This window comes from Macrotis lagotis, chromosome 6, assembly GCF_037893015.1.
Source record: "Macrotis lagotis isolate mMagLag1 chromosome 6, bilby.v1.9.chrom.fasta, whole genome shotgun sequence".
Classification (NCBI taxonomy): domain Eukaryota; kingdom Metazoa; phylum Chordata; class Mammalia; order Peramelemorphia; family Peramelidae; genus Macrotis; species Macrotis lagotis.
The window spans coordinates 95,246,524-95,270,249 of NC_133663.1; the positions used below are offsets into that span (position 1 = coordinate 95,246,524).

The following is a 23,726-nucleotide window of genomic DNA, read 5'->3' on the forward strand; positions in this document are numbered from 1 at the left end:
GCTAGAGAGTAGTTCTGAAAACAATCTGGAGGGGTTTAATGGATTACAAACTCAGTATGAGTCAGAAGTGTGATGTGAGAGACAGAAAAGCTAGTGTGATCTTCGACTGCATTGAGAAAGGCATAGCATAGTCTCCAGGAATAGAGAGATGAGAATCCCACTATACTCCTCTATCATACCTCATCTGAAGTGTTGAGTTTCCTTTTGGACACCATATTGATAAGATGGAATGTATCCAGAGAAGGGTAACATGTGTTTAGCCTAGAAAAGAGAAGGCTTGAGGTGGAGGGGAGAGAACATAATGGTTGGTTTCAGGAGAAAGAGAGTTTGCTTGTCTTGTTTGGCCCTAGAAAGCAGAACTGGGAACAAAGGGTGAAAGTCACAAAGAGGCAAAATTTCCTAATAAGTAGATCTGTCCAAAAGTGGATCAGGCTTGCCTGGTGGACTTTCACTCCTTGGAAATATTGAAGCAGAAGATGGATGATAATTTGTCAGACATTGTTATAGTGGGAATTCCTTTCTTGTGTGGATTAGACTAGAGAGCCATCAAATTCCTTTCCAACTCTATAATTCTTTTTTTCTTGTCATGTGTGAAGGATAACAAATGCACTATTTTGTTTGGAAGTAGAATGTGTGGAAGGGATGATTGTGCAATCGATTTGTAAAGATTAGGTGGTGCAAGATTTTAAATTCCATAGAAGTTTGCATTTTATCGGAAAGATGATAAGGAAACTTTAATGTTTTATACAATCATAGCTTTAAGAATTAAAAGGAGGGGCCATTAGGTGGCCCCAGAACCAACCCTGGAGTCAGGAGGACCTGAGTTCAAATCCAGATTCAGATACTTCCTAGTTGTGTAACATGGGGCAAATCACTTAACTCCATTGCCTTGAAAAAAATCAAACAAAAAAGAATTAAAAGGACCCTCAGAAGCTATCAAGACCAACTCTTCTTGATGAGCAAACTGAAGAGATTGAATAACTCATCCAAAATTATCCAAGTAGCAAATGTGAGACAGAATTTGAACCTAGGTCCTCTGATTCCAAAACTGATGCTTTTTCCTCCACTATACTATGTAATATAGTCAAATCAGTGATTATTTAAAGGGTCCTATGTGATAAAGTCTTTCAATATGGGTCATCTAAAATTTTAATAAGTGTAACATCAATTCCTTATTATAAAAGTATAGTAGTAATTTTTATCAGGGTAGTTTGACAAATAATCGACCCTAGTGATTACTCACTCTTTAACAAAAAAGCTGCTAGGAGAGCTAAAAGACAATCTGGTAAAAACTAGGGATAGACTGATATTTTATATCATATATCAAGGTAAGCTCCAAATGGATGCATCATAAGCAAATTAAAAGCAAGAAAGAAATTACCTTTCAGATCAGTGGATGGAGTTACAATTCAAGACCAAAGAGAGGCTAGAAAGGATTGTAGAAGATAAAACAAACTATTGATTCCCAAAAAATATTTCACACATTCATCCAATGTAGCCAAAATTAGTAGGGAAGCAAGTAATTGAGGAGAGAGGGGGAAACCTTTGCTGCAAGTTTCTCTGATAAGAGTTTCACTTCAAAGATATATAAGGAAGTAATCAGATTTCTAAGAATAAAAAACTAATTACAAAATGATCAAAGGATATGAATAAGTAGTTTTCTAAGGAAGAAATCCATATAAAAATGCTCCAAGTAACTAATAATTAGAGAAAAGCAAATTAAAACAATTCTAAGATTTCACCTCATACTCCTTGTAATAGTAAAAACAAGGAGAAAAGACAGTTGTTAGAGGAGCTACAGGAAAGCAGACTCATATAATGTTGGCTGAGTTATGAACTATTCTTGCCATTTTAGAAAGCAATTTTGAACTACAGCCAAAATATTTACTAAACTGTGTATACCCTTTAACCCAGAAATAACACTACTAGGCCTATATCCCCAGAGACATCAAAGAAAGAAGAAAAGGACCAATCTGTACAAAAATATCTGTAGCAATTTTTTGCCTGTTGAAAAAAAAAAAACCTGAAAATTTAAGGAGTGCCCATCAATTGAGGAATAGCTGAAAAAACATAGTTTATGAAAACAATGTATTACTATTATGATGTAAGGAATGATGAAAGGAAAAGTTTCAGAAATATATGAAAAAAACTGAAATGAACAGTGACAGGCAGAACCAGAAGAAATTATATAATAACAAAAAAACACTATGAAGTAGAGCAGCAAATTATCAACTACAATTCCACAGAGTAGATGAATAAACAATTCCTGCCTACTGGCATAGAGGTGATAGACTTAATGTGCAGAAGATTGTTTTTTATTTGACCAATATAATAATTTGTTTTGCTTAGTTTATGCATATTGGGGGTTTTCTTTTTCCTTTTTTTTTTCCAGGGGAGGAAATGGAAAGGCGAGAAAATGAATTTCTGTTAAATGAATTTCTGTTGATTTAATAAAAATAAAAACAAACAAAAAATGCAAATAGCAAATGGTAAAGCAAGAATAGTCAAACTCTCGAGCATTCCCCTAGAGATTACCTCCTAAATTTATTTCAAGCCATTAATAGTAATGATTGTATGTATCTTTACCATTTAATCACTGAATCATATCATGTTTTCCTCAAGGATGACATGAAAAAATTTTGCTTTTCTGAAACCTAGGTAAACAAAATCTATAAGTGATCTTTTAATCCTCTTAATCTATTGATTTAGTAAATCTGACAAAAAAAGAAAATGTGATTAATCTGGCATGACCTGGTTGACAAAGTCATGCTGATTATATGATTCTAACTTCCATTTCTTAATGCTCATTAATGATCCCTTTCATGCTACTGAGACTTTTACCAAGTGAGGAAGTCTATTTCATTGGTATATAGTTTGTAGATCCAACTCTTTTGAAAATATAGACATTTTATCTTTAAAGAAATAATTTGAAATTTACATATAAGATGGGAATTAATATTAGTTTACTCAGTCAAACCAAGCATTTCTAGTATTTTCTGGCAATTGGGGAGGAAGAGAAGGAGGAATCTGGGCAGAGTAGGCAGGAAACTACTCTGAGGTCACTGAATAAATTGAAAATTGAAGACCATCTGGGGTCTTAGTCTCTAGACAGGAAGTTTGCAGGAATGATAGAAGTAGAGCATGGACTCACATATAATTTTAACATTGAAAGAAATCTTAGAGGTTATTTAGTCCAACTTTTGCACTAATTCTTTAATTAGTTATCACTCCAAAATAGATACTGTTCACGAATTTTCTTTGTGATTTCTTTTTATTCTCTCCTAATTTTTGATGAAATTGTTGAATAGTACCCAAAGCCAGATCTTATAGAAAGTCACTAAAGTCAATGTTGATCCATTAATCCTTGTTCTTTGGGTATGATTCACAGGAAGACAGATAAGCTTTAAAGAGACATTAAAGGACTTTTAGTCTAACCCTTTCAGCATACAGATGAGGAGAGTAAGATCCAGAGAGATTTGTCCCTGGTTTCATAAATAGCACAATGTCATAGCAGTCCTGAAACAAAAGATGACTAAATCTCTGCAGCACATAGTTCAAAACCACATAATTCAATTTCGAGTTTCTTTTATTCATTTAACAAATAGAATAGTACTCATGCTGATATATATTTGGTGAAGAACTGTCTTCCTAGAAACTGAAGACAACTGTCTCACTGAGGTCAGGTCAAGTTGCCTCCCAATCTGGATTTGGTTCTTAATAAACTAAGGGAAATATTCTCTCTCAATTTGGTTAACAAAAGCAAATTCATTCTCTTTTATTTATTTATTTAGTCATTGATATGTAATGGATATAGATCCTTAGGTTAGTTTGATCTTCTATTAAAGGGAGGGATTGCAGGACCAAAAATCCTGTTAAAATATTCTTAATTTTTGCACTAAATCACTACTTATTAGAGAAATTCAAATGAAAGCATCTCTGAGGTACCACTTCACACCTCTCAGACTGGCCAAAATGATCAGAAAGGACAGTGATCAGTGTTGGAAGGGATGTGGGAAAACTGGGACATTAATACATTGTTGGTGGAGCTGTGAACTCATCCAACTTTTTTGGAGAGAAATTTGGAATTACGCCCTAAGGGCAACAAAAATATGCATACTCTTTGATCCAACAATACCACTACTGGGTCTATAACCTGAAGAGATTATGAAAAAGGGTAAAACCATCACTTGTACAAACATATTTGTGGTGGCAAAGAATTGGAAATTGAGTAAATGTCCATCCATTGGGGAAATGGCTTAATAAACTGTGGTATATGTATGTGATGGAACACCATGGTTCTATTAGAAACCAGGAGGGATGAGGATCCAGGGAAGCCTGGAATGATTTGCATGAACTGAATCTGAGAGAGATGAACAGAACCAGAAGAACATTATGCACTCTAACAGCAACATGGGGGTGATGCTCAACCTTAATGGACTTTCTCATTCCATCAGTGCAACAATCAGACACAATTTTGGGGTATCTGTGATGAAGAATACCATCTGTATCCACAGAAAGAATTGTGGAGTTTGAACAAAGACCAAAGACTATTACCGTTAATTTAAAAAAAAACTGTTATATTATTATGTAATTTTGCTATCTCTAATACTTTATTTTTTCCCCTTAAGTATATGATTTCTTTCTCATCCCATTCAACCTAGATCAATGTATACTATGGAAACAATGTAAAGACTAACAGAATGCCTTCTGTGAGGAGGTAGAGGGAGAGAAGCAATATTAGGGGGAAAATTGTAAAATTTTAAAAAAATACATTTTTAAAAAATAAATGGAAAAATATTTTTAATTTTTATCCCACATCAAGGATTTAATGCTGTTGACTTCCACCCCTGACATCAAAATCAGCACTTTCCATTTCACCTCCAGCCAGGAATGTGAAGGTACACAGTATGGACATTGTTCTCCTTGTCTAACAGTCTAGTAACACTATCAGAAGTGCTTCCCTTTTCATGTGCTCACAAGCCATCTGTTCAACTATTCATTCTAAAACTTTGCCAAGGACCAAGCTTACTACTGTGCAGTTTCCAGAATCTCTCCTTCCTTCCTTTCTGAAAATTAGAACATTAATCCATCTCCGGTCTTCTGACACCTTCCCCATTCTCCATAATTCACCAAAGATTACCTAAACCATTTTTTATAAGATGTACTTAACCTGGAATCCGAGGGAAATTTCATCTTCATTGCACTAACCTCCATCTGAAATTTAGTATTTCTTTCCATTTTGATATATCCTTAAAATATTGTTTTGAGAAGGGGCTATAAGCTCCACTAGACGGTCAAAGGGATCCATGACATACAAAAAAGATTAAGAACCCCTAATCTATATAGTTCTGCTGCCTGAAAGTTTATTAAATTCAATAAATAGCTGAAAATTTACAAAGTTCTTTAAAATGCACAAAGTATTCTTGCAATGTTATTTCCTTTATTTCTGACCAAACACTGTGAGGAATAAACACAGGTATTATTATCACCAGGTTTTTACATTTGAGGAAAATGGGGCTCAGAGAAGTTAAGAGATTTATGCTAATCCTCTCCCTAAGTAGGATTTAAACCCAGGTTCATCATTCTTTTTATTATAAGGTGCTATTTTACTATAACCTCACCTAACTTGGGTTTTGATTCCCTCTTAGCCACATTTATTCTGTTGTTGCTAATCTGGAAGAAATTCTTCTTGATAGAAAAATATGGAAATAAATTATAAGTTGGGTAATTTTTTTTTCATTTATCTGTTAATATGATGTAATGTATTTGGAACAGTATGCCTGTCTTCTTTTTTTTTTTTTTTTTTTAGGTTTTTGCAAGGCAAATGGGGTTAAGTGGCTTGCCCAAGGCCACATAGCTAGGTAATTATTAAGTGTCTGAGGTCAGATTTGAACTCAGGTGCTCCTGACTCCAGGGCTGGTGCCCTATCCACTGCGCCACCTAGCTGCCCCCTTTATTCTTTTTCTTATCCATTTAATGTGGGTGTCCATCAATGAGAAAATGCCTAGGTTTAAGCTTCAAGTTATATATACTTACAACATAGCATCAAAAATTCTTTGTAACATCTTTGGCATTTTTCATAAGAATTAATATAGTCATTTATTCATTCTACAGCCACCTTTAGTTTCACAAAGTCTCCTTAGAGATTTGCTCTTCCATTCTTTTCCGTCCCACTTCATATATGTCAGAATACATGTGTGTGCACACACACACACTCAAACACAATTATCTCATATTGAATATGTTCCTCCTCTGCTGAAACATTTTCAAAGATTTCTTTTTGCCTATTAAATAGTTATCACAAATTATTTCTCTCTTTGTCTTTGCTCTAGTCACTGTGCCAGCTTGTGTCCTCTCAATATATGCTACAGCCTTATTGTCTCTTTGTGCTATTTCCTAATCCTAGAATACCCTTCCATCTCTCTTGGTCTCTTGAGCTCCATCCATCCATTAAAATGCAATTCAAATGCTAGGAAAATATTAACAAGCTAATGAAACTGGGGTGGGGGGGGGGGGGGGGGATGAATGCTCCTGAGTGATAGAAGGAGGAAAACTTTTCATTCTCTCAGGATTACTTAGAGGAGTAATAATAGATGAGGGTTCAGGAGAGTGAGCTCAAAGCTTACACTCTACAAAAGAAAAACAATGAGAAAAAATTAACAGCAACTAAGTCAGAAGACATTTGAAGTCTCTTAAGTTTAGAAAATGTGCTTCATCATCAGTTTCCTGGAACCAAGTTTGTATATAATGAATGTGTCAGTATAGTACCTGGAAAATTGCAATGCTTGTATATAGTAGGTGCTAAATAAGCATTCACAGAATAATTTTTTTCACTCATTCTTTTCTTTTAGTATTTTTTAAATATTACTTTTAAAAGGAATAGAATGAATGACACTAATGACAAGATGACACTAATTAAAAGCAAATTCAATAGAATTTGGAGGACTAGAGTATTCAGTATTAACTTATCTTTAGGTAATTCCATGATCTTTAAATTTTGCTTTTCCACCTACTCTATTTTATAATAAATTTGAATCATGAATATATTTTTATCATTTAATATTTTTAACAGACTAAAACTTGGTTTTTTTAGGGAGGGGTTGTTTTTTTTACAAGGCAAATGGGGTTAAGTGGCTTGCCCAAGGCCACTCAGCTAGGTAATTACTAAGTGTCTGAGACCAGATTTGAACCCAGGTACTCCTGACTCCAGGTCCGGTGCTTTATCCGCTGCGCCACCTAGCTGCCCCTAAAACTTGCTTTTTTTTAAAAAAAAAATTTTGCATTGTATATTTTTTCGTTGGTCTATAACCAACTACTTTACATATAATATAAAATAGTACAAATACAAAGAACGTGACTACTTCATGGTATTCATTATTTAATTAATCAGGACCTGTGATCCTTACCACTAAATGTCAGTTATCTATCATCATTAATTAATTTCATTTTACTTTTTCATCTTTTATTGATAGCTTTTATCACTTACTGATACCCCTCCACTTAGAACTTCTTGTAAGAAATAATGAGAGAGAGAGAGAGAGAGAGAGAGAGAGAGAGAGAAGAGTTCAGAAAAATTAACAATTAACAAATCAACTGCATCTGACAAGGTATACAATGTTCCACGATGATAATCCCCTAACTCTGCAAAGAAAGGAAGGAAATATCATTAATTTTAATTATGTTTTTCCTTAGACATTTTAAGTAGAAAATACCTTCAATCATCCACCTTGACTCTTTCCTTGGATAGAATGAATACAAAGTTTGGAATTACAAGACCAGGATTTGGGTCTTGGTTTTGACATTTACTAGCTGATAATGTAAAGTTTCTCACTTCCTGTGTCTCAATTTCTCCACCTCTAAAATGGGGATAATAATATTTAGATTTACCAGAATTGCTATGAAGAAAATTGTTTGTAAACCTTAGAGTGATGTAGATATAAAGGCGTAGGTATTTCCACGCATGTTTTCTTTGTTAACTACATCTTCCAGAAGCTTGTATGTTAGCTTAGTAAATATTCAGTATAACCAAAGGCATCAAAGAAGGAAAGAAATCTCATGCTGAGGTGAGATGGTCTGTAAAATGGAAAAGCTAAAGAGAGAAAGAGAAGAAGAAGAAATGACTGGATTTTTTTTAACTGACTCCAAACTATGTCTGTGCTAATGCTTCCAAGTAGAAATGGCAATTTCCAAGTAGAACGTTCCATGAAGGGACCATGTTCTGAGGCCATGTTATAGGGTCTAAATTCTGCATATAAATATGGGTAACCAGAATATAAAAGTTCATTGAGGATGGAGACTTTGTAAACTGTGCTCTGCACACTGTAGGTACCTTATAAATATTGATCATTTAGTTTAAAAATATTATTATTATTATTATTATTATTAACTTCTCTTAACCTCAAATTCTCTACTATAAAATGAACTATTTCAGCATTATTAAGGTAAAAACATTTTACAATTCTTAAAGCACTAAATGGACAAGCTATTATCATTAGTGTTAGCATCAGAGACTTTCTCATCTATTCTTCTATGTTCAAGGCTTTAAAGCAGCATTGTCCTTCTAAGTCAAAAAGACCTGCATATGGCTCAGCTCCATCCTTTAACAAGTTGCTTACATCTTATCAGAGAGAAGGCACTAATTTTATCCTACACTCACTCCTTTCTGAATGTTCCTCATCCAACTCTTTCTCGTGGTAAAATAGAAAGTGAGACATACAGAAAGACAAAGACAAAGAAAGAAAAGGAAGGAAGGCAAGAAAAGGAGGAGGGAGGAAGGGAGGGAAATAAAGAAGGAAAGGAAGAAGGAGGGAAGAAAGGATAGAAGGGAGGAATAAGGGGGAAGGGGAAAAGGAAGAAGGAAGGAAGGAAGGAAGAAAGAAAGGAAGGAAGAAAGGGAAGGAAGGAAGGAAGGAAGGAAGGAAGGAAGGAAGGAAGGAAGGAAGGAAGAAAAGTGAAGGGAAGTAAAGGAGAAAGGGAAAGAAGGAAAGAAGGAAGGATAGAAAAGAACAAGGAGAGAAGGGAGGGAAAGAAGGGGAAAAATGCAGGAAGAGAGGAAGGAAGGGTGAAAGGGAGGCTGAAAGATAGATATGGTTGTTCTTCATTCTTGAAGAGGACCAAAATGACATCACTATGTTAGAGTCAAGTTACAGTGTGTCTGACTGTGACTAATCAGACCAATAGGAGCTTGAAATGCTCTACCACAGATCAGGCACAAATAGTCCAAATGAACATTTAGGGTGGAGATGTCTCTAAACTTGTGCATCTCACATTTCTTTTGTACTACTTCAATTCTACTTTACCTTTAGAGTATAGCACCCTCTCTGAAGGAGGTGCACCAAGCTGAGTGGTCCTCTGCCAGTGTCTCTCATGTCATGTAATGAATTCCAAAGTTCTTGGGACCTTGAGAGTGTCATTGTGTCACATTTTTCTGACCACTATGTGAGTTCTTGCCCTGTATAAGTTCTCCATAAAAGAGTCTTTTAGGTAAGTGTATGTTCAACATTTGAACAAAAACACGGCTAGCCCCTTGGAGTACTCTCTTTGCAGTAGAATTTGAATGCTTGACAGTGTAGTTTGAGAAAGGATCTCATTGTCTGTTATCTTATCCTGGCAAGTGGTCTTTGGACTCTTCCTAAGACAGTTCAAATGGAAGTGATCCACTTTCCTTGTATGGCACGTGATGTCCTGGTTTCACAACATTCAATGATGTCAGCACAATGGCTCTGTAGACCTTCAGTGTGGTAGTCAGTCTAATATCTCTTTTTTTTCCCCCATCTTCCTTCATAACATCCCAAATACTGAGCTAGCTCTGGTAACACGTGTGTCAACCTCATTATCTCTGAAAAATATAGTGAACTTAGCCACAGTCTTCAAACTTCTCCACTTGCTATAACTGATGGTTCCACATATGGATGGTGTGATGCTGGCACCTATGTTTTCTTGCTGTTAATTCTTAGGCCAAAATTAGCACAAGTAGAAAAGAATTAAACCACACTTCATTACATCTCAGCTTCAGAGGCTGCATTGAAGACACAATCATTTGCAAACAGAAAATCATTTACTAATACTCCCTCCACTTACATCTTGGCTAGTAGCTTTTTTATGTGTATGGAACTATGTTCTGTTCTTAGGCATTTCTCTTGGAGTTGTCCAACAGCAAATACCATATCAATTGGTCATTGACAATTTCTGAAACCACATTGGCTCTCAGGTAGATGACCATCTTCCTGGTGAAGAATCAGCCTATTATGGAAGACTGGTAAGAATCTAGCCACCAGGGACTAATCCCCTGTGATTGTCACATAACCATCTATTTCTTTTAACTTTAAAGAGATATCATCAAATGCAACCTTGAGATCCTAAGTCAGAACCTCTTCTTGCCATATAAACCTAGAAAATTTCAATCAGTTTCTGAAGGAGCGATGTACTCAAAATCAAGTGTCAGATCACACAGAATGAACAGACTTAGATGACTTGTACTCTGTATCATCAGAGGGAACATCTAAAATTAGCAAAGTAATTCAAGCTTTTGAGTAAACTTTAATTTCACTATTGACACTCTAAATTTAAGATCTTTGTCCAGTGGCCAAGGAGTGAATATATTGCTGGAGATATTGTCAATCTTAATATTCTATCAAGAAAGCCAGAAGTAAGAGGAAGTTATAATTAAATGGAATATTGACTCACAGGTATTACCTTAGAAAGGCAAAGAAAGGAGTTGGCAAAGCAGATTTTATTATCTGCCCAAAAGCAATGGTTATTATGTATTGAACTACTAGCAATGAGCATCCACAAAAAGAACACTTTGAAAATAAGCACTTTTTGTATAATATCAATAGCCAAAATTGAAGAGGTAGCGAAATTCTATGAAGAAATCAATAAGGTCCTCCAAATAAAATCAACATACATTATAATACTACTTGATTTTATTGGGAAGGTGTGAAAATGTGAGGATGGGGAAAATATATGTGAAATCATAATTCAGGAAGAAGAAATGAGAGAAGTAAGATTTATAGGTTACATACAATTTTATCATGAACATATTCTTTGAGAACTGGAAGCAACTGGACATGGTATGCACCAAATTAGCAAAGCAATGAAATGAATTATATTTAAACACACAAGAAAAGATTAGTCACTGATTTGAGAGGGAGCCTTGATTAGTTGATTACATTCAGACTATTGACTTTTAAAAGCCGTTGACAGTAAAAAAAGTAGGGTGGATAGGTGGTGCAGTGGATAAAGCACTGGCCCTAGAGTCAGGAGTACCTGGGTTCAAATCCGGTCTCAGACACTTAATAATTACCTAGCTGTGTGGCCTTGGGCAAGCCACTTAACCCCATTGCCTAGCAAAAACCTAAAAAAAAAAAAACAAGGTAAAGGCTAAAAATAAGAAAATACATGTACAATTTAAACAATTCATTGATGGACTAGCTAACGAGTAATTTATAATCAAAATGGAAAATGGACAACAGAAATGATATTGACACAGATTATAATCATTTATAGAAAAGTTTGACCAAAGAAAATTGTTATAAATAGACTGAAAAAGCCCAGAAAGTGCCTTAGTCAGCAAACATCTGACTTAGTTGCCAAATAAAGATAGATGCCAAAGGCAACATAGGACTAGAATATAAAATCATTTGTAAAATCTTATGAAGGATGATTGGCAGTTATGAGAAGTATTGTTTCATAAGACAGAGAAGCAGTGAAGGGTGAAACCAGTTTAAAGAATTCTTGGCAAGACATCCAACTAAACAAAGATATCCTAAGGGCATTTAAGGATAGAAATGGAAATAAGACAGCAAACAGAGGGAAAAAAGAAAAGATTTCTAAAAATTATTATAATAAATTGTTTCTCCATTAAGGACAGTGAAACCACCACATTTGTATCCTAATTCCATAGTCCCTATGGGACATGGGATGAAGAAAATTAAAGAGAACAAAGATGGGAAAAGCAGTTAGTTTGGACCCCCTGTAGCAAATTTTTGGGTAAACATGGACAAGAGTCACAGAGAATGTTTACCACTTTGTTGAGATCTAACCCAAAGTACAAGCTAAAGGGGGCTTCCATATTGATGGTGAGATCCTTCAGATACTCCTACAGTCATTGTGCTTATTCCTCCAGAAATCAGAACAATGCACATTGTGCTGGAACAAATTTCTAATCACTCAAAAGAGTTTGGCTTGATCATCTACACAGTAAAGACCAAGTGAGTGAAAAAGTATCTATTGACTAGATTTCAACATTGATTGTTGTCCCAGATGCTCAGAGAAGATCAAAATGATATCAGTATGTTGGAGGTCAAAGTACAACATATGTGTCTGTGGTTGATGAGACTAATATGAGCTCAGGAGACTCTGCCACAGGTTAGTCACAAATAGTCCATATGTATATTTGGAATAGAGATGGCTCTGAATTTGAGCACCTCATGTTTCTTTTGAGCAATTTCAGCTTTACTTTGCTCACATTTGATGTGGTCAAATTTCAACATACATTTGTATGGACATTTTATAAACCTTGTAAATCATTATGCATGTAAGCTTAAAATAGCATAAATGTACAACAAGTTGGACATAAACAAGAAGAGGAGAGTAGACTGGATTGCCTTCAGGAAATTGCAAAGCTCCTTTGATGACCATAAATTTCCCATTAAAGCAAGGGCTCATCTTAAATAAAATTATTGACTCCTTTTGTTTTTATATCACATAAATTTCCCAGTATCTCACCTCATTCCCTTTCCAACATAGGTTGTTATATAAAAATTCTTATCATCTTTGAATCAATTTTTAATCTTTTAATAAACAAAGAATTTTTTAAAAGATTGATAAAAGAGAAAAAAGTTAATGAAACAAATTTATACATCAAAAAATTCTGAAAATACAATTGTCTTTTCTACATCACAACTTTTCCCATCATGCTTCCAATATATCACAGATTGACTTAAGAAATTAAATGGGAATTTTAGGGGGGGAATTTTGAAGAAGTTGAAAACTACATGAGAAGGTCAGCAAACAAAAACGAAAAAGTTTGGAAAGTCAGAAATACACAAAAAGTACATATAATATACAATGTATAGATATAATACCAACAGATTTTATCTTTTAATATTATAATATTTTGAATTTCTTTTATGGTCTGAAGGAAAGGCAAAAAAATTTTATATGTTTTTTTTACTGATAACAGAGACTGTATACTTCTAATTCCCAAGATCTGGAAGTGCTAACTGTATATACTTATGGACCTCCCATCTTTGGAAAAGAGTAGAAATATCTTCTCATATCATCTCTCCTTTAAAGATAATTTGTTTTCACTCACAACATTCATTATCTATTCTAAGGTGGTTTTTCTTTCAATTTACATTGTCATGATATAGATACATTTTCTTATTCATAATTCTTCATTCTATATCTGTTCATGTAAGTTTTTCTGTGCTTCTCTGTATTCATCCTATGCAGTTTCTTATGGCAATTATATCCTACTATAATCTCATGACATAGTTTTGTTTGGTCAATAAACAATTGATGTGCATTTGCTTTATATTTACTTTCTTTGCTACAACAAAAAGTACTGCATTAAATTGTGTGTGTATGTGTGTGTGTGTGTAATTTGGGATTTTAATCTAATTAATGACAACCCTTGGGGCACATGCCTACTGGTAAAATCTATAAGCCATAATACATTGTCATTTTAGTCACTTTCCTAATTTCAATATGTTTATACTAATTCACAACTTTCAATAATGCTTAGTGTGCCTATCTTTTCACAACTCCGCCAACAATGACTATTCCCATCCTCTGTAATCTTTGTAATTGTAGAAACCAAAACAGATTTAAATTTTTTTATTATTTATTTTTTCAATTATATGAAAAGATAAATTTCAACATTTATTGTAAAGTTTTTCCCCTCCCATCCTTCCCTCCCCCATCCTAGGATAGCAAGTAATCTGATATAGATTATACATGTACATTCATGTTACACATATTTTCAGATATGTCACACTTTGAAAGAAAAATAAGACCAAAAAGGGAAAACTACAGAAGGAAAAAGCAAAAAAACAAAATTTAAAAGGTGAAAATAGTATCTATATTCAGATTCCATAGGTGTTCTTTTGGATTCGAATGGCATTTTCCATTGTAGATCTTTTAGAATTGTCTTTGATTACTATATTGCTGAGAAGATCTAAGTCTATCATAGTTGATCATCAAACAGTGCTGCTGTTAAGGTGTACAGTGTTCTGGTTCTGCTCACTTCACTCAGAATAAGTTCATGTAAGTCTTTCCAGGTTTTTCCAAAATCTGCATGCCCATCATTTCTTTTAGAGCAGTAAATTTATTTATATGCAAATACCACAACTTGTTCAGCCATTTCCCAGTTGGTAGACATTCCCTCAATATCCAAATCTTTGCCATCACAAAAAAAGATTGATATGAATATTTTTATGCATATGGGTCTTTTCCCCTTTTTTTGTGATCTCTTTCAGAAACAAACCTAATAGTGTTATTGCTGAATCAGAGGGTATGCACAGTTTTATTGTCCTTTGGGCATAGTTACAAATTGCTCTCCAGAATGGTTGGATTGGTTCACAACTCCACCAACAGTGCCTTATTATCCCAGTTTTCCCATATGCCCAAACATTTATTAACATTTATCATTTCCCTTTTCTGTCTTATTAGTCAATCTGATAGGTATAAGGTGATTTCTCTGTTTAAATTTGCATTTTTCTAATTAATATTGATTTAGATCATTTTTTCATATGACTATAGATAGTTTTAATTTCTTCACCTGATGAAAATACCATCCACATATAGAGAAAAAACTGTGGGGTCCACATGCAGAGCAAAGCATACTATTTTCACTTTTTTAAACCTTGTTTTATGTTTTTTCTTTCTCATATTTTTTTTCCTTTTTAGTTCTAATTCTTTTATAACACAACTAACGTGGAATTATGTTAGACATGATAGTACGTGTATGTCTTAGAGTATTTTTGCTCTCATGGGGAATGGGAAGGGAAGGGAAAGGGATAGAAAATGTGGAACTCAAAATCTAACAAAAAGATGAATGTTAAAAACTCTCTTGGCATGTCATTGGAAAAATAAAAATAAAATAACATTAAAAAAATTTCTTCATCTGAAATCTGCCTATTCTTCGACTTGAAAAGCTACAAGCCAAGAGCAGAGAAGAGGGAATGTTGGGGATGTTCTTTTGTTTGCAGATGACTGTGCATTCAACATGACCTCTAAAGCTGAGATACAACAAAGTATGGATGAATTCTCTGCTTCTTGTGCTCACGTTGGTCTAATAACTAAACCCAAGAAAACACAAGTGTTCCATCAGCCAGCACCACACAACCATATATGGAACCAGCAATTAAATGGATAAGTTTTGACTACTGTGGGCAAGTTTACTTACCTTGGCAGTATCTTTTCCAGGGAGGTATATATTGACAATGAGGTTGACATTGTCAGAGCTAGCTCAGTTTTGGGGAGGCTTCAAAAGAAAGTGTGGGAGAGAAGAGGTATTAGACTAGGTACTAGACTACCAACTGAAGAGCCTTTGTGCTGACCTCATTGTTGTATGACTACCAGCACCATGTCAGAAAACTGAATCACTTCCATTTAAATTGTCTTAGGAAGATTCTGAAGATCACCCAGCAGGAGAAGATACCAGACATTGAGGTCCTTTCTTGAGCTAAATGACCAAGCATTCAAACATTACTAAGAGAGCACAACTCTGATGGACTGATCATGTTGTTAGGATCCAAACCTATGCTTGCCAAAAAGACTTCTATGAAGAACTCACAGAGGGCAAGTACTCAAAAAGGGGTCAGAAGAAGCTATGCAGAGATACCTAGAAGGTCTCTCTTAAGAACTTTAGAACTGATCGTACAGCTTAGGAGACCCTGGCACAAGACCTTCCAGCATGATGTGCCCTTATCAGTAAGGGGGCTGTACTCTATGAGCAAGGCAGAAGTAAAGCAGCTCAAAGGAAACATGTGATACCTAATTTTAGAGCAAATACCCCAGATGTTCACTATGGACTATATGTGTGTCCAACTTGTGTTATTGCATTCCAAGCTCACATTTGTCAGATCGGTCACAGTATGACACACTGTAATTTGTCTCAAGCATAGTTATGTCATTTTGGTCTTCCTTGATAATGAAGGACAAGAACCAACTACCCAACTAACCAAGTCATTAGTTTCCACTAATTTTTAAGGATTTATTTTCTTCAATGAGCTTCTTTTTTTCCATTTGACCAGAACCTAGAGACCTCTGATCTGATCTGTGGTCAAGAGCATCCTGTTGGTTTCCCAAGTCCCTGTCTGGGCTGTCTTTCCTTTTTACAGACCTTTCCTGAAGTCCCTCCAAAATATCTTGAGCTGAAAAGTTGTTTTACTCTGTCTTTTTTTGTGGGTTCCAGAGTGCATTTAGAGACTTCATTTAAAGGTTTTTCAGAAGGAGATGGGAAACAACTCAGGGAGATTTCTAGCTTCTCTCCACCATCTTGGTTCACACAAAGCACATTCTTAACTCATTGAACAAGAATTTCATTTAGTCAATAAACTGTTATTAAACACCTACTATGTCTAGGCACTATGCTAAGTAGTGGAAAATCAAAGAAGGATAAAAAAAAGAGTCCCTGTTATCATGGAACTCACAACCTAATAGAGGGAGAAAAACTACAAAAAAACTAAGTACATATAAGCTATATCTAGGCTATATCTAGAGAGAAGGCACTAGAATTAAGAGGAGTCAGGAGAAGGTGGGATTTTAGTTCAGACTTGGAAGAAACAGGAGAGTCAGGAGACAAAGATGAAGAGGAAGACCTGGGGGAAATGCCTGTATCTGAGAGATGGAGAATCTTGTTTGAGAAGCAGCAAAGAGTAACCTCTTCACTGGAGTGAAGAATAAGTGAGGGGTACTGTGTGAATGAGAAAAATGGAAAGGTAGATCAGAGCAATCATCAATTCATTATTTTCTGACATTATGGTTTCAGGCACCCTGATATCTTAAATTGTCAGTATTTGAGAAGTCACCTTTTATGGAATGTTTAAACTGCAGAAGAAATACTATACAAAGACCTTTAGGCATTTTGCACAAGTTATAAAAATCTCTGATTAACTTGCTAGGCATCTTGAGGTGTCTAGAAATTAGCAGTTTCTTCCAGGGTGGAGCAAAGTCACAAGCCCAGGCAAGATTTTTTTTTCTTTAGGAGAGAAACATCCATCCAAGCAGCAGAAAGAAGAACCTGTTTTCGTACCGAGGTTCTTAAAATTGATTATTTCCCAGGGACGGCTGGGTTATAGGTTCAAACAGCTCCCAAGGAAGGAATCAGGAGGATAAGACAAGAGCCTGATAGGATGGGAGGTTCCACTAGTTAGTCACCAACAGTGTATGGTAGTCTTTTGAGACAGATGTTGTTACAAACTATGTAAATGTAATTTTGTTTTGTGGTTGTGTGTGTGTATGTATGTATATACATATATACATAATATAAATATATATGTATATATATATATAAGAGATTTAGTGACCTTTGATATGGGTTTGGTGCAGGTGAATTAATTACTGAGCCAAATGAGGCAAACACTGAGTCAGTAGTTCGTCAAGTCCAGGGCATTAAGTAATTTCTCTACTAGCTATGTAACTTGGATAGTGCCTATTTCATGCAATCCGGTAAATCCCATCCTATCAAGTCAAAGCTCACTGAATAGGGGACCACTCCTCACAGACCATCTGCCTGGATGCCAAGTTATGAACATGATTATGATTCTGAATCCATTACTTAAGGAGTGCTTATTTTGTGCCCCTTATTCAGTAGACAAAAGTTTTATGTTATGTTTAGTCTCCAGATACTTAAATTGCTGACTCTGTTACTTAAAAATTTTTTTGTATGTATTATATTTGTGAAAAGGTAAAATCATCTGAGATTTTATAAAATTATGAAGATTAGTCATTTATGAGAAAACAAAGAAATCTCTTTTTTTCTTTGTTCCTGATTAATGTAGATCAAAAATAAAAACCATTAAAACAATGGAAAAAACTGATTATTTCCAATCTGGCTTTAGAAGACAAATACTTTAAAGCAGAGATGGTCAACTATATTTCTGACAAAGGTTGTTGGGATATTTTAAACATCATTCACAGGCCAGACATATTATCAACTTAAAAAATTAGTCTGCTACATTTGGTCAAATATTTTATTAATTCTTCTCCCAAAATTCCTAGGTTTACTGATTCTGAGTTCTGCCTATGGTTGTGGCAGCACCAGACCAAATGATTTTGAGGGTCATATGAGGCCTGGATATCGCCTACCCCTGTTTTTAAGTAATCACAAGATTTCAAGATAAAATTGCTTGTTTTTGTTAAATACTTCATTCTTGCCTCAAATCTAAAGAGGTCTCTTTTGTGACTAGTAATCAATCAGACTTCTGAAATGTAAATTAACTTTCCTAAGGAGAAATTTCCTGTCTGAAATAGATAATCATTAACTAGGGCACAAAATGACTTCTAGTTAAATTGGTTTTTAGAGTCCAATTAACAAGAACAAAAACTTTCCAAAATCCAGGGCCCCAAGGTAATGGTTAATGGTGGAGAGCTTTCTATGATATTCAGTCAGCAAGAATTTAATAAGGGCCTACTATGTGCTAGTTATTGTGTTAAGGCTGGTGTACAAAGAAAGACAAAAAGCAGTCCCTGATCTGACAGAGCAACTTGACATCATAGTCTAATGGTCAAGTCAACACATAAACCAAAAAGTACAAAAAAGAGATATAAATATACATAATATATTTATATCTATATATATATATAGATACATAGACTTAGATATATAGGAATACACATAGATATAGCCTTATGGGTATAGATATAGGTGATGCATTTCTAAGAGGAGTTGTAAAGAGCTTTACCCCCTATTTTTCTTCTTTAGGCTTTATTTTAGGATTCTTCCAACTCTTCCTTGAACTTTCAGAAAAAAGGAGAGAGCATTTCTCCTCTACTGATCTATAACTAAGCTTTACTTTACAAATTTTTATTTGACTTTTACTCTCAGTTGGGGTTTAACGGACCAGAGAGATTGAGGGAAACCTAATTTCTTCTTTTAGGAGTCATGTCTCTCCCTGGATAAAGTAAGCCTCTATATGACTCCAGGGCAGGATTCTTTTTTAGAGGGATTATTACCCTTAACCTATATGTAGTATTCTATCCAGGATATAGAAATTTAATCATCATCCCCAAATGTTTAATTTCTTTTGGGTAACCCTACATATCTTCAGGGTTCATGTGTATTAGTCATATTTCTTATGAAATTACCTATTTATTGGATTAATAGGTGAGTTTGGATTCCTATTTGGATTTGTCATAAGGCAAATAACCATAAAGTTATGCAAGTATTCACAGGAGAAATGGGGTGCTCTAATCTGTTTCAAGGAAACACTGGAGATATTCACACTGAGGTTTTCATCTAGATCAGCAGGTGAATTGGCAAGAAATCTTTGGAAAAATGTATAGGTTATCTTTATCACAATGCCTGGGAGCATTTAATAAATACTAGATGACTGACTGACTTTGTCCATGTTGCATTGCCAGAAAAAGATGAGCTTGGCTGCAGCCTTTTTAGTATGTTTCTTTCCTTAAAATTGTCAGAAATAGAGGAAACTTCAGTCAAGCAAGGAAATGCAGAGTGGACTTCAAAATCGCCATGCTTAGGACCCATAACTTATATAATTAAAAGAGGATTTAAAAACCTATTTAAATATATTTTAATATTAAAGGTCACTGAAATGTATTCTAATAATGCCAGATGTGGGAACTATGCCTAATGTTTGGAGGCAGGTCTACAGAAATCATACAAAAATGTAATGGTTGAAATACTGAGCCTAAAAATAGAAAACTAAGTGAAAGTGAAGAAAAGACAGATTTTCTTAACATATATGCATACAGCCAATGGTAAAGATACTTGCAAAATCCCAGAAGAAATAAAAAATACCTGTTTGGCCTTTACATGATATCTGTTAAGAAAAATTATAATACCTGATTAAATTATGATTTAAAGTAATTTAGAAAAAGGAATACCATCAGTGGAGAATTAGATTCTCATTTATTACCAGATTTTATCAAATTTAGCAGATAGGTGTAATGAATTTAACAAACCTCAATCATGTTGAATACATTAATTCATACTTTTCATCTTTCTCACTAAAAATAACATTTTTTCTTTTCCAAAATATTTTCTTCCAAAAAATTTTCACTTTCCACTTATTTACTTTCTTTTTTTCTTTTTTCTTTCTTTTAGGTTTTTGCAAGGCAAACGGGGTTAAGTGGCTTGCCCAAGGCTACACAGCTAGGTAATTATTAAGTGTCTGAGACCGGATTTGAACCCAGGTACTCCTGACTCCAAGGCCGGTGCTTTATCCACTACGCCACCTCTATTTACTTTCTTAATGTACATATGTGTGCATCTTTTTCCCTCTACATTATCCAACAAGTTCAATGGATTCTTCTTTTGCAATATTCCTCTTAACTATCTACTATCCCTCTATCCCATTGCTTCCTCCCATATTTGAGACCTCGTCACTCATTTTATGAACCTTTCACTCCAATCAAGTCAAGTGACTCATTGCCTCCTTCAATGTTATATTGAGTCCTAAGTTTTGTCTAATGTATTTTGTCCTCACCTAGCTGTCAGAAGTGAACAATACAATTATAATCAATATGTGTATTAAGTTCATAGAGATAGTAAATATCTGTATTTGAACTAATTTCTTCCTGACTCCCCAAGTCCAACACCCTATCATTCCACTTAACTACCTGGATTCTATCAACTATCCCTCTTTATTGATTAAATTCCCACAAACTGAAATTCTACCTTCTCTAGGAAATCTTTTTCAACAGCTACAACCCACAGAGCTGATTTCCTCTTCTAAATTCCTATACTGTGGTTTGTCCATATCACTTCCATTGGTGCATTTCATATAATTTCAGCCTATGGGAACTGGAACCAGTCTTAGAAATCTAATCCTGTCTGTTTGCTTTACAGATTATATGGTCAGATCCGGAATTAGAGGGGACCTACTCTCAGATACTAGCCCAATTCCTTCATTTTATAAATGAGAAAATTAAAACTCAGTTCATAAAGCTCATAAGTGGGAGAGCTAGTAATTCTTCGTCTCAGATGTCATTTTTTCCAATAATAAGATAAATAGTGCTAGGCTATGGGTAGAACCCATAGTTATAAATATTACTATCCAGAGCAAGTACTATCCTGAGGTAAGTGGCACAAAAGATACCTTCCACTGAGGAGGCAGCTAGGCAAACACCTGAATGGAGGGAACAAATACATTTCTAGGACACTGACTTAAGGTTGCAGTGTGAGAGATGATTAGCAGTGCAGAGAAGGGCAGGAGCTCTCACCATCATGCAATCTGGCAACTTTCTATTTTTAGCTAAATTATTCTTTTTATTTAGATGCTCACCTCCGTTGTTTCTATGTTGTTGAAGTCCTTCAAATTCTTTCAGCCCCGTCTGGTATCCTATGGCAAAGTTCAAGGAGCTTCATCCCAGTTATGACTGTGGATAGAAATAACAGCTGTTTATTTTGTATCTCCCTCCAAAAACAGTATAAGGTTCTACACAGTCGGGGATTGGAGATCTGGAGTAGATTGTTAGTCAACTTTTTAGCCTCAAGTCAAAAAACCAAACTATTGTGGGTAAAGACTCAATACAGAGAAACAAACAAACAAAAAGATTACTCTTCTCAAAGAGTTTGCAGACTAATGGAAAGGCAGAGAATTTGCCAGTTGTTCAATTATTTCAGTCTAGTCATCTCTCTGTGACCCTATTGGTATTTTCTTGGCAAAGATACTGGCATGGTTTGCCATTTCCTTCTCCAGCTCTATTTAACAGATGAGGAAACTGAGCCAAACAGGATGAAGTGACTTGCCCAGGGTCACATAGCAAGAGTCTGAGGCCAGACATGAACTTAGGAAGTTGATTCTTCCTAACTCCAGATCTGACTCTGTATCCACTGAGCCAATTAGGAGTTCTAAAGAACTCCAGAAGGATCTTAGTGATAGTTTCTACCACATATTCCCATATATATTCCCTAAATCCTGCCATTTGGGGGAGGATGGGGAGATAATTTTTAGGTTTAAGCTACACTCCTGATTCCTAAATCAAAAGTTTGACTCACTTCCCACAAATGTCAGTTTCACAATGAACAGCCATAGTAAATTGCAAATAAACTCATTTTTTTTTAGTCAGTATTACCAAACAGAAATTAGAGAAGGTATGCAGATGAGACAGCATCCTAGAGAATTCAATCCCACTAGGTGTTGGATTTCTCAGTTCCATTAAGAGAGAGAGAGAGAGAGAGTTCCCAGATTTCTCAAGGAGAAATTCCCTGAAATCTCTAGTGTAGTAAACTGAGAATAGGAACATGATTGAAGAGACAACTCCTCTACTTGCCAGCTTTTTCTTTATCTTTCTTCAGGGATTTGAAGAAAGTCTGGAGTCACATATCTAACTCTCCAAGAAATAGAAACTAGAAAGGTGAGGGTCTTTTTGTCAGGTTCTCCCCAACTCCACCCCTACTGCAGTCAGAGAGCACTGAATAATCAATTTTGATCAATGAAGAAGAGTCTCATGAAAATAGACTTTGAGGCATGGGTTAAAATCTAATCCTTTCTTAGTTCTATCCAACAAATTAGACACAGAGTAGACATATAATTATTACCAAATAAATCAATTAAACTGATAACTGATAGCATTAGCCTGACATAAGACTTCACTTCTCTTCCTTTTCTGAATTCTTTCCCTGAAGAATCTTGCTAAGAAATCTTATTTTCAAGCACAACACCCTGCAGAAATTGTACAATGTTGTTATTCTTTTTTTTCTAACAAGGAAATTGAGGCAAGTAATCAGAATAACTTTCTTGAAGTCATATAGAGAATCAAGAATAAAGTCATAATTAGAACTTAGAAAAGACTGACGGGTAGTCCTATGATTCAAATCCAAAACAATACTGCCTCTTCAAAGAACATATAAATAAAAGCTCTCAGGAAGTAGAAAAATGCCAGCAGGCATAGCATTCTTGTCATTTCCTTCTTTCCATTTTAATTTTCTTATTTGTTTGTTTGTTTGTTTTTATGAAAAAGAACCTGGAAAAGGAAAAATACAGTATTTTCATCGTGGCTGTTTCCTTCCCTTCCCCATGTCTTATTGATCAACAGAATTAAAATCGTGCAAATGATTTTTACTTGAAAAAGTTGGAATGAGAAGTTGTTCCTTTATAAATATAAAACCCTTAGAAGAAAAATAATTCTGCTTTAATTGTTCCTCATTTTTCTTTTCTCAAAGTTTATAGGTCATTTGAATAGGTCACTTGAAGCAGCTATAATAATAATAAGCAGCATCATTTTCTCAGCTTTATCCCTTCTTGTAATTTGATATCGATTTTCACCTTTGCAATAAGCAGCTGACATGACTTCTCACAAATAGATGAATTCTAAATGACCTCTACACTAATAACTAGTAATTTTCTATCTATATGCTATGGTCAATTTCATTTTTCTTATGATATCATTAAGTGCATAGATAGTACTTTGATTAGACATTACAATCTCTAAATAATTGAAAATTATACCCCTTAATAGGAGGTAAAGGAAAGACAGACACTTAGAGTATAAACTGGAACACATTACCATGTTCTTATCACAATTCT

The 23,726-nt window shown here is 34.8% G+C and overlaps 1 protein-coding gene across 2 annotated transcripts in view; it reads right to left on the reverse strand.

The window, feature by feature from the left end:
• The window catches only part of DGKH (diacylglycerol kinase eta), a 308,050-nt gene that overhangs the window by 220,326 nt on the left and 63,998 nt on the right, over window positions 1–23,726 (reverse strand). For both annotated transcript variants that reach the window (XM_074191736.1, XM_074191737.1), the window contains one exon: window positions 21,480–21,573. The gene's annotated coding sequence lies outside the window, so the exon portion shown is untranslated. The remainder of the gene's footprint in view (window positions 1–21,479; window positions 21,574–23,726) is intronic.